The sequence below is a fragment of the Camelus ferus genome, chromosome 1 (assembly GCF_009834535.1).
Source record: "Camelus ferus isolate YT-003-E chromosome 1, BCGSAC_Cfer_1.0, whole genome shotgun sequence".
NCBI classification, from domain to species: domain Eukaryota; kingdom Metazoa; phylum Chordata; class Mammalia; order Artiodactyla; family Camelidae; genus Camelus; species Camelus ferus.
The window spans coordinates 44,225,324-44,241,627 of NC_045696.1; the positions used below are offsets into that span (position 1 = coordinate 44,225,324).

The following is a 16,304-nucleotide window of genomic DNA, read 5'->3' on the forward strand; positions in this document are numbered from 1 at the left end:
TAATTTGAACACTGGAGTGCTAGTCTCACTATCATCTAATATTTAATTGAGAATATTTGGTTAAAAAGCCAAAGCAACACTTTGCTGAGAAGTTCACATATAGTCTCAATTTTCTCAGAAGACCTTTATAAAAGCAAGCGATGGACAATGATAGAATTATTATTTGTTCACACGGCAGTCGTCTGAGTGTCTCCTATGCTTCTGAAATATGTAAGAATGACTCAGAAAGAAATTTATAGTTGTTAACTGTCTATTTCCCCCATTCAACCAAGTTATTATTATTACTTTTTAAAACTCATATTGCTCTCATTCCATCAGTACTCGGAGAGACATGTCTTACAGCAAGATACACTTTGGTAGCATTCCAGTGACCAGGGAGAGTAATCAGTCACCATTATTAATCTTTGACTATGGGAAGGTTGTTAAATAAAAGGGAATGTGTTATCCTAAAAAAAGAAAACAAGATTGTATCCATTATGTTATTCAATAGATAAGTGCTATTAATACATATGTTTAAAGAAGTCCAGTTGATATATATGTATATCTCTCTCTCACAAACACACACACACACACACACACACACACACACACACAGCACACACACAGAGACAAATGTGTATTCAAAGTGGAAAAACAAAAAGTCATGGTATCAGAGTAGAATAATAGTCTCTGGGGAAAAAAATTATAAGGCAAAAAGATTTTTGACAATTTTTTCCTTGGGAGAACACATATGTAATATTTAAGCCATTATTTATGTTCTTTCTCTTCAAAAAAATTACCAATGCACATTGTTTCCAGGACGGAGGCTCATTTTATCTTCACTATATTGCTTATTATAATTAAGAGCTTGGAAGCTTAAGATGGGATGAAATATTACATTAACCTAAGCAAAAATGGTATCTCCAAATTACAGCTATTAATGAACACCATACTCCTTCTGAGAGTTATTAAACTAAAGTGTAAAACAATCATATATTTTAAATTCAGATATAAAACCTGATACAGCATCAGGAAATGTGCTGTTGGTCAGCAACATATGAGCATCGACTACCCATACGGCGGACTTATACCTTTATTTGGGGGAGGTATTTGAGACTCCCAAGCAACTCTGGCATTCTCTGCTTATTGGAAACTGTTCTAGTTTCTGTTTACATGTTATCTTTTTCACTCGTTAATCTGGCATTACCTATCACTAAGGATTCAGATATGTGAAATAGAAAAATCACTTTGAGTTCAGAGCAATAGTTGAACTTTGTTATAGAAGTCCTAGTTTATTTCAAACGATTTACATACATACCTGGAGAGGACATCACTGATAGCTAGTTCTGTAGGTATTGACCCAGATTTCCAGTCTTTGCTTCTGAACTGTATGAAGACTATTTCCTATTTTCATTAGATAGGCGAGCCCTCCCTGTGAAAAGATTTGAAGTTTAGTGTGTTCCCTTTCAAAAAAGACAAAGGCAGTTTCCAGTTACTTTTTTTTTTTTTTTTTTGGTAGGAATTGGGGGAGAAACACTCAGTAATCTGGTATAAGGACCATGTTGGTGTTGTAGGCAAAAACGTGCCCTCCCCCCAAAAAAAGGATATACAAGTCAAATCCCTAGGACTAGTTACCTTAATTGGGGAAAAAAAAAGGGTCTTTTTAGATGGAATTAAGTTAAGGGTTTTAGAGATGAGGTCATCCTGGGTTACCAAGATGGGCTTAAATTTAAGGACAAGTGTCTTTACAAGAGACACAGGGGAGGTCTGGCAGACAGAAGAGAAGGAGACTGTGTGACTAGGAAAGCAGAGGTTGGAGTCCTGCTGCCGACAGACAACAAAAGCTGGAAGGACAGAATCCAGACTAGAGGCTCTGGAGGGAGCAGGGCCCTGCGGGCAGACACCTCGAGGTCAGGTTCCTGGCCTCAGGAACTGGCAGAGAATACAGTTCTGTTTTAAGTTATCCAGTTTGTGGTAATCTGTCACATCAGCCCCAGTAAACTGATAGAGTTGGCAAACATGTTTATAACTGAAGTCTTGAAATCAAGAAGATTAATAAAATTACGAAAATTTATAGAATGGGAGAGCACGAAATCATATATGTGAGGGAAACAGGCATAATCAATTACTAGGCTGTGTTGTGAGGGAGTACAGAAATGAATGTTGGATGAATAAGGAGATGTGTGTATGTGTGAGAAAATTCCACTTAGAAGAGTCATCCAAGCATTGGGGGACACTGGGGGTTGGTTGGGGCAGGAGTCTTAAAAGATACATTTACTAGGACATGAAAGGGGGAAGGGTATAGATCAAGTGGTAAAGCACATGCTTAGCATGCAGGAGATCTTGGGTTCAATCCCCAGGACCTCTTCTAAAATAAATAAATAAATAAATAAGCCTAATTACATGCTCCCCCCCCCCCAAAGAATATATACATTAGGAGGTGAAACAGGATGTATACATATTATGTGTGAAGATGAGCTTCTCTATGTGGGATGGTACTGGTTGAAAACCACGAGTTCTTGAATTCAGCCATTTTATTTTTCAGAATTTTATTTTTCTATGTATTAGTCTCAACAATACCCAAGGACCAAGGACAATTACTTCCAGGACCTGACAAGTTTCATTAACCAAACCAAAATTTTACTTTCTATTCACCAATTAACATTTTCAACAGGGGTCAATATATGATAGACTAGTGCTCTCCCAGTCCTCATCATCCTTTAAGGGCGCTCTTGTCCCATCAGGTGGAAGGGGGGATTATACCTTAGCTGTCCAGATTCAGAAGCCAATGGCATGAAGCAGTCAATTTACCGTGTACCACTAGCTGTAAGTGTCCAAGACCAAGTAATAGACTGGAAAATCAGGAGCTATGGTCTGTGCTGTAAATGCTCCAAGTATCTTTTCACCTTATAAAATAGGGTGATGGAGGATCGTTATCATTAAAACAAACAAAAAAGAAATTCACCAAAATAATTTGATTCCATTTTACCAATTCTAAAATAAGCTAGAAATATATACACTATACTCAAACTGCATTGACAGATCATTTTACTGTGAAATGAGTAGTACCCAAGGGACCAAAATTCAAAAAGAAACATTAAAGTTTCAAATACAGGCATTACCCTTTTCAGATACCCAACTCACACAGGGACAATGACAGCTACTGTCTCTCCCAACAGCCAGATTTCAGAGCAGCTTTTGTGTCTGCCTCAGTTAAAGGAAGAGGAAATTGAGAGCAAATGTTAAAAGTTATATGATTAAAGGTCATTTTATACAAGGTTTTGGAAGGAGGATTTGTCCTCATGACATAGGATTTGGTTGACTTCAAAATTGGACAGTAATTTTGTATTGAATCCCTGTGGATGAATTCAATTTCATCTAATAGTATATGCATACTGGGTACTAATTTATGCATATTAGTGTTCAGTATACATGCTGTGAAAAAGGCCCATAGTCCCATCACAGACCTGGGGTTGTTACTAGTATTTAACAGGCTATAGATACCAACATATTCAATAAAGAAATAAGAGCCAACTTTGGAAACTGGCCAGAAAAAAAAGAAAGATGGGATTCTTCCTCATTTTTATTGAAAAGCTGAGGTTTGTTTTAAAATGCTGAATAGAAAGATAGTCTACAATTTTTAAAAGTTATTTAAGTGTCCAAATCTTTTTATTCAGCTGAATTATAGGAAATTTGGAATTGAAAGGTATTTCCTCATATTTGGTAAGGAAAAAAAGTTTCTTCATAATGAAGGCTTTCTGGATGAAAATGTTTCATGACTACAGAATGAATGAAAAAATCAAAATGTATCACACCTTCTTGGGTGGCCAGAGGAACAGAGATGTATGCTTTAATTGGAATGTGGCAAGTGTTCTAAGGTGCACAGTGTGATAGTAATTTATTGTGTGATGCATTAAAATAGTGTTTGGCAAGTTAAGCATGCTACAGTAAAAAGTTGCATGTGAGGGTACCAGGGGGATGGAAAAACAGAAATGAACTATATTTCCAGATCTCTGTTAAAAAACAGAATAGAAAACAAAAACCAGAAAACTTTTCACATAGTTATAAAGATGCTATTTGAGAAACCAAAAACTTGTACTGAGGAGAACTTAAATTTTAATATAGCAGACACTTTGCTCTGAAAAAAAATTTTTACTTGTTTAAATACTAACACATGTTTAGTCCATAAAATTTTATTTAAAGGGGTGTACCCCTAGTTAGTCTTAAGAGTTATCTTAGAACATTTTTATGAACATTTCAGATGTATATGTTAGTGTCATGATTGACTAAGAACTAGTCATTATATGAAATTTCTCTGTTTTCACCAAAATAAATGTCCTTAACTACTTTAAAATATACGAAATAACTAAATGCGTATACCTTTAACCATAAGCCCTGAAATCTCATGGCCATGATTAGCATTTAGTCATTTACTAATGTACCAACATATCTGCATACTCCATGGAAATATAGATTGTTAAAAAAATGCATAAAGTATATTTGAAAAAAATCCTTTATGAAGTGAAAACTGAATCTGACAGGGTAAGCTAGAATTGAAAGGGAGTGTCTTGGGTCAAAGGTGGTTATTTTTCTAGGTTCAGGATACAGATCCATTTAATTTCACTCATATTTAGCATTTCCTATAACCCCTTCCCCAATCCCACACACAGACACCCTACTTACTTTGAGAAAAATGGGAGTTCCAGAGTTCAGCAGAAGATAATAAAGCACAGCAATCAAGATCAACAGTGTCTGAAGGCATCTGAGGTCACAGATAAGTCACTGCCACCCTCTGTGATGCCTCAGTGAACCCTAAAACCTTAACCATACTTGGAGTAATTAATAACAGCAATTATATGCTGGAGCCGCCCACGCTGAGGGGGTCCCACAGAAACAGAACAGCCGGCATGCTGCAGACGGTGGCTGAGAAAAGAAAAACAACAAGGACTAGGAAATGATCACTTTCGTAGGGCTTTTGGACAAAGAAGTGAATGTGGCCTTTCCTAGAACAGACAAGATGGTGTGGTCGAAGTAGGCTCACGTTTTACATGCCCTGAATTTGTTGTAGAAGTCTGATTTGTTATTATTCCTTTATCTGCTAACAGTCTATCCCATTTTTTTGAAATTATATTGAAACCAAATCAATGAAAACCTAAATGAGGACCATTTGAATTTATAGACCAAGTACGTGATTCCTAAGTATGTTCTTAGCGTACGTACTTGCATAAGTTATACACAGATCACAGCCCTAAGTGCTGCGAGAAATTTAAAGACAGCAAATGAAAAACAATACTTATTAAACATCTATTTTGTGCCAGGTCCTCTCTCTCTCTCTCTTTCTCTCTCAGTCCCCTTGGTTTTGGTTTCTGTTTTTCGGTAGTGGTGTTGGTGACAGGGTACACGAGTAAGTGAAGACAGAGAAATAGAGAAAAGCACTCAAGCTCGGGGATGCGGATTTCTGGTTATTGCTCTGATACACTAAGCTTTTTTTTTTGACTAGTTACCACATATATGCGTATCAAAAATACACCACTAATCCCTTTCATAAAGAAAAGCATATCTTAACCTGTAAACATAGGGATAAATATACAATAACTGATTTACTTAAAGCATGTTTTAATATCCTGTGTAGAAGTAAATATTCTAGCAATGGTAACGGAATATGCTGGACTCACACCTACAGCGCAGACAGGAAAGAGTGTGCATAGACTATAGGCACAGGCCAGGGGGAAAGGAGTTAAAAGGTGCTGGGGTTTGGTAGACTCGGTCATAAATACGGAACCTCAGTCCACTTGAACAGCGCTAATTACCCAATTTTACTACTCTCTTGTCTTTGATATATAACATATATGTATGACATGAAAATTAATCACAATGAAAATAAATCTTTCAAGCTATGTTTTGATTTTCAATTGTGGTGTTGTAAATTACCACAAACTTACAACACCACCTATTCATTGCCTCACAAGCCTGTACGTCATTTTAAGTGAGTTCAGCTGGGCCAGGCAGGGCTCTTATTTAGAAGTTCTGGAAAGAATCTGTTTCCAAGTCAATTCAAGTATTTGACAGACTCAAGTTCCTTGCAGTGTTGGCCTGAGATCACTGACCCTGGCTGGTTGTCAGGGGCCTCTCTCTCCTCCTCAAGGCCACTTGCACTTCTCCTATGATCCCCACCTCTAACAAGCACAGGTATGTTGAGTCCTCAGACAGTCGTCTCTCTCTGACATTTCCTTCTGCTCCCAGCCAAGAAAGTTCTCTGTTTTCAAAGGCTGATGTGACTACATAGGGCTCACATAGATAATCCAGGACAGTCTCCTTACATTAAGGTACATCATGCCATTTAACAACAATCATGAACATGATGTCATATTTTAGGTTCTAGGGATTAGAGCTGGATATCTTTGGAGGAACATTTAAAAATGTCGGCTTAACACAGCTATAAAATTGCATTCCAAAAGTACAAAGCACAATGGCCAAACAGTACTGATTTATTCTTCCCTACCCCGTCCCCTTCCCCCTAAAAAAGGACTTCAATCATGGTAGTAGAATCTGGAGGCTATCCATCCAACAGTTGCTTTCTCCAGATATGAAGAAGGAAGATGTAATCATGGTTGTCTGACACTGAAACGTCTTATGGCCTCTTCCCTGGAAACATTACTAAGATCAATGACTCCTTCCTCCATGTCTTCCACATTTAGATGCATAATCCTTTTAAATTACCAAGATTTCTAATATGTTGCTTGGGTACATGAACTGAAACTTATGTATTTAATGGGTTTAGGAGATCAATATAGTAATGTTTTGTGCTCAAGATGGGCTTTTTTCACCCTGTAATTATAGTTCTTGACTGAAACTTAGATGCTTTTGCAACTGAACTCATTAATTCTCAGCCCAGTCCCTATGCCTTGACCTTTCCAAATGTGGTCTTCACACTCCTAGAAAAAAAACTTTTAAAAGGGATAAATATGACAATATAAACTCTTATTTTTAAAAGAGAAAGTCGGCTGAATGGTCTTTAAAAACATGTTTTCAAACATTCTTCAAGCACTTCAATCTACTACTTAGAAAAAATTTCTTGGAGAAGACATAAAACACAGAATTTATCTCTTCTACTTTATAAATCATTCATCTAACTTATGCTCAAAGGAACAACACAGAACTTCTAGTATTCAGCATTTCAGGTTGTTTAATAGAAATATATGCAGCACACATAAACACAAAATTGTGTGTTTGTGTGTGTGTATGTGTGTGTGTATATTGTAGTTATCACATTCTCTAAATCACAATTGTATATTCACATAAATATCTGAAAAGCATTCACTCAGAAATATGTAGGCAACCAATTATGGGTTAAAACACTTAAATTTTTTCAGACTATGTATATTTTAAAAATTCTTTGCATCCCTGGGATGAATGGTATACCATATGATATCACTCATATGTGGAATCTAAAACAAGCAAACAAACAAGCAAACTTATTTACAAAACAGAAACAGACTCACAGACATAGAAAACAAACTTACGGTTACCAGCGGGAAAGGGGGTAGGAAGGGATAAATTGGGAGTTTGAGATTTGCAGATACTGACTGGTATATATAAAATAGATAAACAAGTTTATACTGTATAGCACAGGGAACTATATTCGGTATCTTGTAGTAGCTTGTGGTGAAAAAGAATATGAAAACAGATATATGTATATTCAGGTATGACTGAAGCACTGTGCTGTACACCAGAAATTGACACAACACTATAAACTGATTACACTTCAATTCTTTGTGTTTGAAAACAGGTGACAATAGATGTGGCAAATGACACATGCCTATTTAAGATAGATTATTAATCAAAACGATGTATTGTTGAAAAAATTACATATCATTAAAATAATTTTCTAAAAATAAAAATATTCTCTATAACTCCACTTCCACAACAATTTTTTCACTTTATGTTTAATCTGTGTGTACTTGCATACTTATTGATAAATTCAATTCTTTTCAAATATTATTCAAATAACATATCAATAAACATTACTCATGTTCCTTCGTAATTTCCATGATGACATGGTTTTCATTAGTTCACTAAGTCATGCCTTTTTCATTAGACATTTAAGTAATTTCCACTTTGGGTGCTTTTTTTGTGTGTTTTTCTGGTTCATCTCAATTATTATATCATAAGCAAATCAAAAGAATTTCCTGTGGGTAGTATTGCAAAGTAACTGCTTGAAATAAATATTTTCTGTATTTCATACTTTTCTTTTCTATCTTTTTGGTCCTTTTCCTGCTTCTCTCTACTTGATCATGGGCCAAGCTGATTCCAACAAAGGCTTCTCACTTCTAGAACACAGAGCACACATGATTACTTGGACAGTGTTTCTCAAAATGCGGTCTATGCACCATCTGATCAGCATACCCAGATGCTTGCTGAAATAGAGGAAACCCTGGCCCCACCCTGGCCCCACCCTGGATTTATCCCATCAGAATCTCTGTGCTGGGGGTGAGGGTTACAAATCCTTGGGATATTTATTTCAAAATTTTTTTTCAAGTTTCCTTCCCTTGGAAAAGTATTTTTATTTTCCCATTGTGCTTCTTTTATACATTCTAATTTACTGAGACAGTTTCTTTAGGAACTGTTCACTTAAAAAAACCAATCGAATCAAAGGTCATTATCTATTGTTCACTGCAGACTATATTTTCTAAAATGATCTGTAAAATCTCCATTTATATTTAGAACTATTATTTATAAAATCATTACAGTAAAACCAGTCTACATATTCCCTCTAATGCTGAGTTTGCTTGATACTTTTCTTTGTTTCTAAGTGCAAAACTGACTCCCAAGGGGGCTTTTCTCAATGTTTCAGCATCTGCTCTAGCTGAATCTGGAATAACATTTGAGATTCATTTGGTTTCAGATTTATTGTATTGTTCTATTTTCTACAACAGTGCATACAATCCAGTTTTTTTTGTTTGTTTCAAAAAACCTACTTCTAAAAAATACAAGACACACGTTTGTCTTAAAGGGTCTACACCTACCAAACAATTGCCCTAACCCAGACTCCCACTCAACATACATCATAGCTGTGGGAGCTAACGCTGTACAGCGTGTGCGTTCAGGATGCTCCCAGAATCTTACCGGAGAACTCAAAGTTACTTCTTGGTATACTCTACCATCACAATTATATCAGTAAAAAATAATAGTAATACAATACACATTTTGCCAATCACTATTCTAATTATTTTAAAAATATTAACTCATAAGACTCAAAACAATCTTATGATAAATACTATTAGTCTCATCATTCCCATTATACAGATGATGACAGGTGAAGCAAAGACAGATGAAGTAACTTGCTCACCACAGCTAGTAAGTGGCATGGCCAGGGATTTAATTTCTGCAGAATCCATAAGATTCTAATCAATACCCTTAACCATTAAGACATGCACCAAACTCCTGCACCAACTGGGCTGTGTTGATGATTCTAACCTTTCCTAACTAATATTTTTCCCTAAGTATACTATAGATTTTCTCTTAAATGTTATAAATTCTTTGTTATTTATTCCACCTCATTCTAAAAGCTAGTTGAGTGTTGAATTTTTAATGGGTAACAAACAATTGTATTCTGCTAACTTTGTCATTTGTAGCCAATAACTAAAAAGAGATGTTTAATTTATATTTTTTGAAGTTCATACATTATTGTGTAATCCTGAAGAATAAGGACTATGAGTTATAGCGTTTTAATCTCTTGCACAGTGGCAAGGCCAATGTTTTGTGCATAGTAAACATTAAGAAAATAATGTGACTCAGGTAACAGTAACTAATTTTACTGAAATTCAGAAATTTAAAGAAAAGAACTTGAAAGTACATTTTGTAATGCCAGTCAAATCACTTAAAATTATATTTTTTATGAACAATTTTTATTTGAATTGAATATGTCAAAGAAACCTGTACATGGTTACCACAAAGAAACCATTTGTACTATTGTTAATGTCACAGTAAAACATTTACCACATAAATTCAATTATGAAAGTATTATCTTTGTACAGAAAAAGGAATCCATGTTTACTATAAAAATTTGTATAAACAAAAGTATAAACAAATAAAGGAGAATTTATCCATAAAACAGCTATTTTTTAATTTTTTAAATTTTTTACCTAAACAGCTATTTAAATTTAAACATCTTCAAAATATTGGCATATTCATTTAAATAAATAGTCTAGAAGTCTGGACTATTTATTTTTTATACTTCTGTGGATATTCTAAAATTTTACTTCATTCTTCTGAAGAAATATGCCTGCAAAATTTTGTTTTCCAGAATTCTCTGAGATTTTTAAAATATTTTTAGTCTTTTGTCATCGTGTACCAATTATTCTTGGGTTTATAAAGGGTATGTATGCTCTGGTGAGAGCAGCAAAGCTAAATAGAAATATGCTAATTATTCATTTATGTTATGTTATTTGAACTACTTAAAAAAGAAAAGATAAAAAACCCTATTCTATTCATAATAGTAACCAAAACATAGACTATTTATATCTACACCTAATAAGAATGAATATAGCTAAATGTAACTTATAATCTATAGTAAATATAACATTTATTGTGTGTTTGTGGTATATACCTGTCCAATATAGTTAATATATAACTTATGGTAGGTATAATATATATAATATCTATTACGATATAACCAAATTTTACTAAAAGTGAAATTTTGAATAAATGAGAAGACTAAAAATACCAAGTGTCATTTGTCTTCAAACTAATTGATATTATTTACATAATCTCAGTGTTTCATTTGTTTGTTTTGTCTTAATTTGACAGAATCATTCCAAAATACCTCTGGGGATATAAGAAGGTTAATAATTGCAAAGAAAATTCTGAAATGAAGAAGAGTAATTGAGAACTGGAAGTAAAACTTATTATACAGGTATAACAGTTAAACTACATTATTCCAAAAAGAATAGAAAATATGTCAAAAGATGATCATGTAATATCAAGAAACAGATTCCAGTCTGTAAAAGAATTTATTCTGTGAATAAAAGATGACCTTAAAAATCAGTATTTTATTTTCAAGCCACCTTTTCTGAAATATATACAGAAATAATTTTATGTTCCCTTTTTTATATTTTTCAACTTCTAGCTATGTTCCTTTTCTTTTACCTTTTTTCTCCCAGAAATTAATTACATTTTCTCTATTCCTACTATATAATCATTATTGTAATGGCTTCATTGTAAAACAAATGAATATTTTCAGTTATTTTAACATCCATTTTGTCCTTTATTTTGATGTTTGAATTTCTGATCCTGGTAAGGCTAAGAGCATTTCAGTAAAATCTCAAATACCTGTTTATGTATCTCGGTGCCATGCTGTTCAGCACAAAATTTTTTATAAATTCAGGTCTTTGTTTTGAACCATGTTTGCAACAACGCAAATCCGAGTCCCGTGCAGGTTGTTTTTGGTTTTGCTTGTTTGATTATTTTTATTTGAATACGAAGTTTAAGTGACTTTGTCTGATACACGGTCACAGGCATTTAGGGAAATATGAAACAAGAGTCCAGACGTTGAGTAAATTTTGTCAGTTTTGTACAAAAGCGGGAGATACGCACTCTATCCACCTGTGGACACAGCCAGCCCCTCTCGGTCTCTGGCACAGAGGGGCAGCCTGGCTGAGGGCAGGGTAGCTTGTCGTGTTTCTCCTACTCAGACTACAACTTAAATAATTTATCCAAGATCTCTGAAGGTCATTTTATTTTAGATCTTCTTTGCACATTTTTGCTTAGAGTTGAAGCATGCTTTTGGTATGGGAGAAAATATATTTTTGAATGTTGACTAAGTAGCGACTTTAGCTATGAGATTTTTATTCTCCAGTTGAGTTGATTCTCTTTGGGGTTTAAGTAGAAATTCTGATGTGTCCATGGAGTTCATTTCGTTCTGTCCCACAGAAGGAACGAATTATATCCGTCGTTATAATGGAGATGTTTGAGCATGTGTTTGTTACAGTGTTCTGATTTCTGCTCTGTATAGGTCCCTGTCATTTCTTTTGCTGATTATGGTAAACATGTTGCATTAAGTGATAAATTGGGAAAGTCTATATCAGAATTTGATACCCAGATGATATTTTGAAATGAAATATAATAATTATATTTATTATAATTAATATTAATTTAATTGATAACTAATTAATATTATTTTGCTCTAATTACCAAAATTAAAATGAAATTGATTGCCTTTACCATTATATATGAAATATAATTAGTTATAGTTATATATTTCAGTATAAGAAAATGTTGTAATTTACTTTCTTCCATCTTTTTCATACTGCTATAATAATAAAGAATTTAATTTAGAAAATTAAACCAAATGCTTATCATTATTATAATTTCAAATTTATACATCTGCCTCAATATTTTTGATTTGTGTTGTTACCTCTGTGTTTAATTAGTTTCATGGCTCATCACGAGTCCTCCTAGTTTCTTCCCCAATCTTGAGAGAGACATACACTATGAGTAAGGATGTCTGTCAGACAGATACAGATTGACATTGTATGTTCTCTAATTACTAGTTGTGTGACCTTCGGTCTCTGAGATTAAATTCCTTTATGTATAAAATGAGATTAAAAACAACTGCCTCTTAGGGATGTTTTTATATTATATAAACTAATGTATCTGAAACATTCATCATATGCCTGGCACATCATAAATAACACTTAACAAATGGCAGCTATTATAATTACTCTCTATTTATATTCATCTTTCTGTGATTGGATTAAGCACTTTGTCCTGTGGTTTTTGCAGTAGTTTCTAAGACAAAGAATGTCCAAAAATGTTTTCACTGTCCCCTTTGCTGATGAGTGATAACTTCTTGATAAAGTTACTGATTTTCTATTGCTGCATCGTAAATTGTCACAGATTTAAGGGTTTCGAACAATTCACATTTATTGACTTACATTTCTGTAGGTTAGAAGTCTGATGCAGGTCTCAGGAGGCTAACATCGAAGTGTTTACCACGTTTGTTTCTGGAGTCTGTAAGAAAGAATACTTTTTTTGCATTCTCCCATTTCTAGAGGTTGCTGCATTCCATGTTTTGGAGCCCTTTTCCCCATCATTAATGTTAGCCGTGGCCCTCCTTCTGTTTAACATCTCTGACCATAGCCTAGAAAAGTTCTCTGCTGTTGAAAACCCATGTGATTATACTGGGCCACAATAATCTCTCCATCTTAAATCCATAATCTTAATCACATCTGTAAAGTTCTTTTTTTCATGTAAAGTAACATATTCATAGACTACAGGGTTTAAAATATAGACGTCTTGGGCCACTATTTTTTGTTTGTTTGTTTCCAAAAATAATTACTTGTAATTTATTTACTTACAATATCTTCTCTTCATAATTCCACAACAGTATCTTTCATTTCATACCTATTTGCATAGAGGAGATGACTGAATCTAGTCAGATTTGGGGGTATTTGCAGTTAAGTTGTTGTTGATGATAATAAAGGTGATTCCGTGAGTTTGTGTGTAAATGACTGGTTCTCCTAGACATTTAGAACATTTCTTAAAATGATTGCATATGCTTTATTTGCATTCTTTCATTTCTGATTCTTAGTACATAAATCGAATTCCCTGCATCTGTGAAACTGCCCCCTCCTTTCCGTAAATATTTTTATTTTTGCATCCTTTTCCTATAATCCCCATTAACTTGAATAATTAACCTTTGTTTTTCTCCATCACTAACATAATATTTTTGGGAAAACACAGCTGGTGAAGGGAATGCATATGTTCTAGAAATTTACTCAGAGCTCTTTGAGCAAAAATGTCAGACGAAACCTGGAGCGTAGTTTGAAGGCTCAGGCTTTGAGTGAAGGCGTTCTCTCAGCTCCACAAAGTCCACATTACATGGGAGGGGCTGACCAGAGGTAGGACAGTGTGGGCCCCCCTACAATGTGATACCTACCATAAAGGAACACTGCTTCCCAGGTCTGAGCGAGGAGGTGGGGTTTTCATGCGATGAGAGTATAAATGATGTTTGGAGCCAGTAGAATACAGAGATAACTGAATACTTGACACAACTGGTTGGTTTTCCCTTTCACCGGATACTCTGTCTTCAGTATGAGGAACAAATCAACTGTCTGTCGTCATGGGAATAGGTTTGCTTATGTTGAATAACTGATGTCCTCAATCTGATTGTTCCCTTAGACTGCCTGCTACTCCCAAGTTTCTTAAGGTACATAATTTATATCCCTAGGTTCATGAAATATAGAAGACTACTCCACCTGATCAATGGGGAGCAGGATAAATGGGGACGCAAGACACTGATCAATTGCATCCTCTTTACCAGCTGACTAGGTAGCTGTCGAACAGTGATAATGTTCTGTTTAAGCCAGATATTCATGCCCACTTGGTCTGCCCTGAAGTTTATGCACAATCATCTGTCTGATGTTATTCCTTCTCTGTAAGTTTCATCTGGGAGCATGCATATTTATGGGTTGCTCATGGCAAAGTACCTCTGAATAGTATTCAGTTCTAAGTATTGAAAAGTAATCAGAGTCTAAGACATGATTCAAATCCCACCAGTTTGGTAAGGCATGAAGTTTTGACCAGCTGAGCTCATTTAATGGGCCATGCTCCTCTAAAAATACCAAAAATTGTGTTTAGTTCCTGCTGCCACAGGCATAAATCCACATACACTATATCCGCTTACCAGCCTTTCCCCTGATGGAGTTATTTATTTCAAATATTTTTTCTTATGCCTGGTGGGCAGACTATTAAATATTCCACTTTGGGCAACATATAACCCTAATGTGCCTCTCCCAGGCAGTAAATGAAAAGTAGAGAGGGGCATTGGTATACTTAGAACACTCAAAAGTTCGATGGCACAACAGGCCCTAGGTTGCTCATCTTTGTTTAGCAATTATTTTGGCCAATAATGAAGACTAACAGCTCTGGGGGGATTAATTACCCAGGGGTAAATCCCATTTGCAACAAGACTATGTTGTTGACTTGATCAATCGCAGCAATGCCAAAATAAAATTGCTTACTATCATGTTGGTCTAAGGGAACTCTAGAAGTTATAGCTGACTTCTGACTTCAAAATTTAGTGATTCACATAATACCTGAAGTCAGAAGTGAAAACCTCAGAAGAAAAATTATTTTTAAAGAGTGTATCAAATTGTGTTTTCAATGACATCATATTTTCAACATGTAGTGGATCAGTTTATTTGCTATCTACAATGTGCCAAATCAATTTCTGAAACACAAACACACTTATTCTTAATAAGGCAGCTGGCTTTGTATCAGCACCCGCCTTACTGTCAGCCACAGTAATCAATACTATGTAGTACTTTTAGTGCAGAGCAGAGAAAATTCCTTGCTGAGAAGGACCTTTCCCACCTGGTGCCAGTGTGACTGCAAGTCTACCACTCTAGGCTAATCTTGTAGCATAGAGCAGTGCCCTCTCTTGTCATACTCCTTCAAATGAAACAGTCCCTCACTGGCAAACACTCGGGGTCATTGACACTTTAGTGTCACATATTTCTCTCTTCTAGTCCCATGTTGGTGGCAGGGAACCCAGCATCATCAGAATCCTGAGCAAGGACGATCGGGAAAGGAAAGTGAGAGGTAAGTGTCAGAGAGCAGGCTGGGAGCATTCTAAGGAGACTGAATAATCCTGTGAATACATGTAAACGCAGATCCTCCACAGCCATGAATGGCGCTGTGCTCCCCTAATCTCTCTTGTCGAAGTGTGGGTCACAACACTACCGAGAATTTCCAATAACCCCATTGATAGTAAGCTGTAACACTTACCAAAATTTTACTTACTGCTCTCACTTTATAGAATGAAGTTGAAACATAGAGACTAACTTCATAATTCTGATGGTCAGATACGCCGTATTCTCAAGAGTCTGGGAGCACAGCTCATCTTTCTGAATCTTGAAATCTTGAGTGTGTTCATATTCTGAAAGTTATAAACACTTAATAATCTTCTTTTTCTATATGAATGCCACTAACCGTACAGTAAATGGGTAGAAGAATCTTGGGTGACAGGATTTAGCTGCCGTGTCATGCCAGGACAGTACGTGTTAGGAAGCAGTATCAAGACAATGTCCTGTATCTTATATCTCTCTGTGCAGCAAAACCGAATGGAAAAATTAAAGATAGTTACATCTGATATGAACACAAAAATGCACTCAGAAGTGAGGCAAATGTTACAGAGGTCAGTAAAGGAGACAAAAATAACTCTGGAATGATGAGTACTGTTTGCTATTCTTGATAGTGTAGTTTAATAATGGATTTCTAAAATGAAAAACATACTTCTCTAAAGTTACTATAATTTTCATCCA

The 16,304-nt window shown here is 35.2% G+C and overlaps 1 long non-coding RNA gene across 3 annotated transcripts in view; it reads left to right on the forward strand.

The window, feature by feature from the left end:
* LOC116663246 overlaps positions 1-11,105 on the forward strand; it is a 65,846-nt gene extending 54,741 nt beyond the window's left edge. For all 3 annotated transcript variants that reach the window (XR_004319459.1, XR_004319455.1, XR_004319457.1), the window contains exon 7: positions 10,789-11,105. This is a non-coding gene — a long non-coding RNA (uncharacterized LOC116663246). The remainder of the gene's footprint in view (positions 1-10,788) is intronic.
* The last annotated feature ends 5,199 nt before the right edge of the window (positions 11,106-16,304 follow it).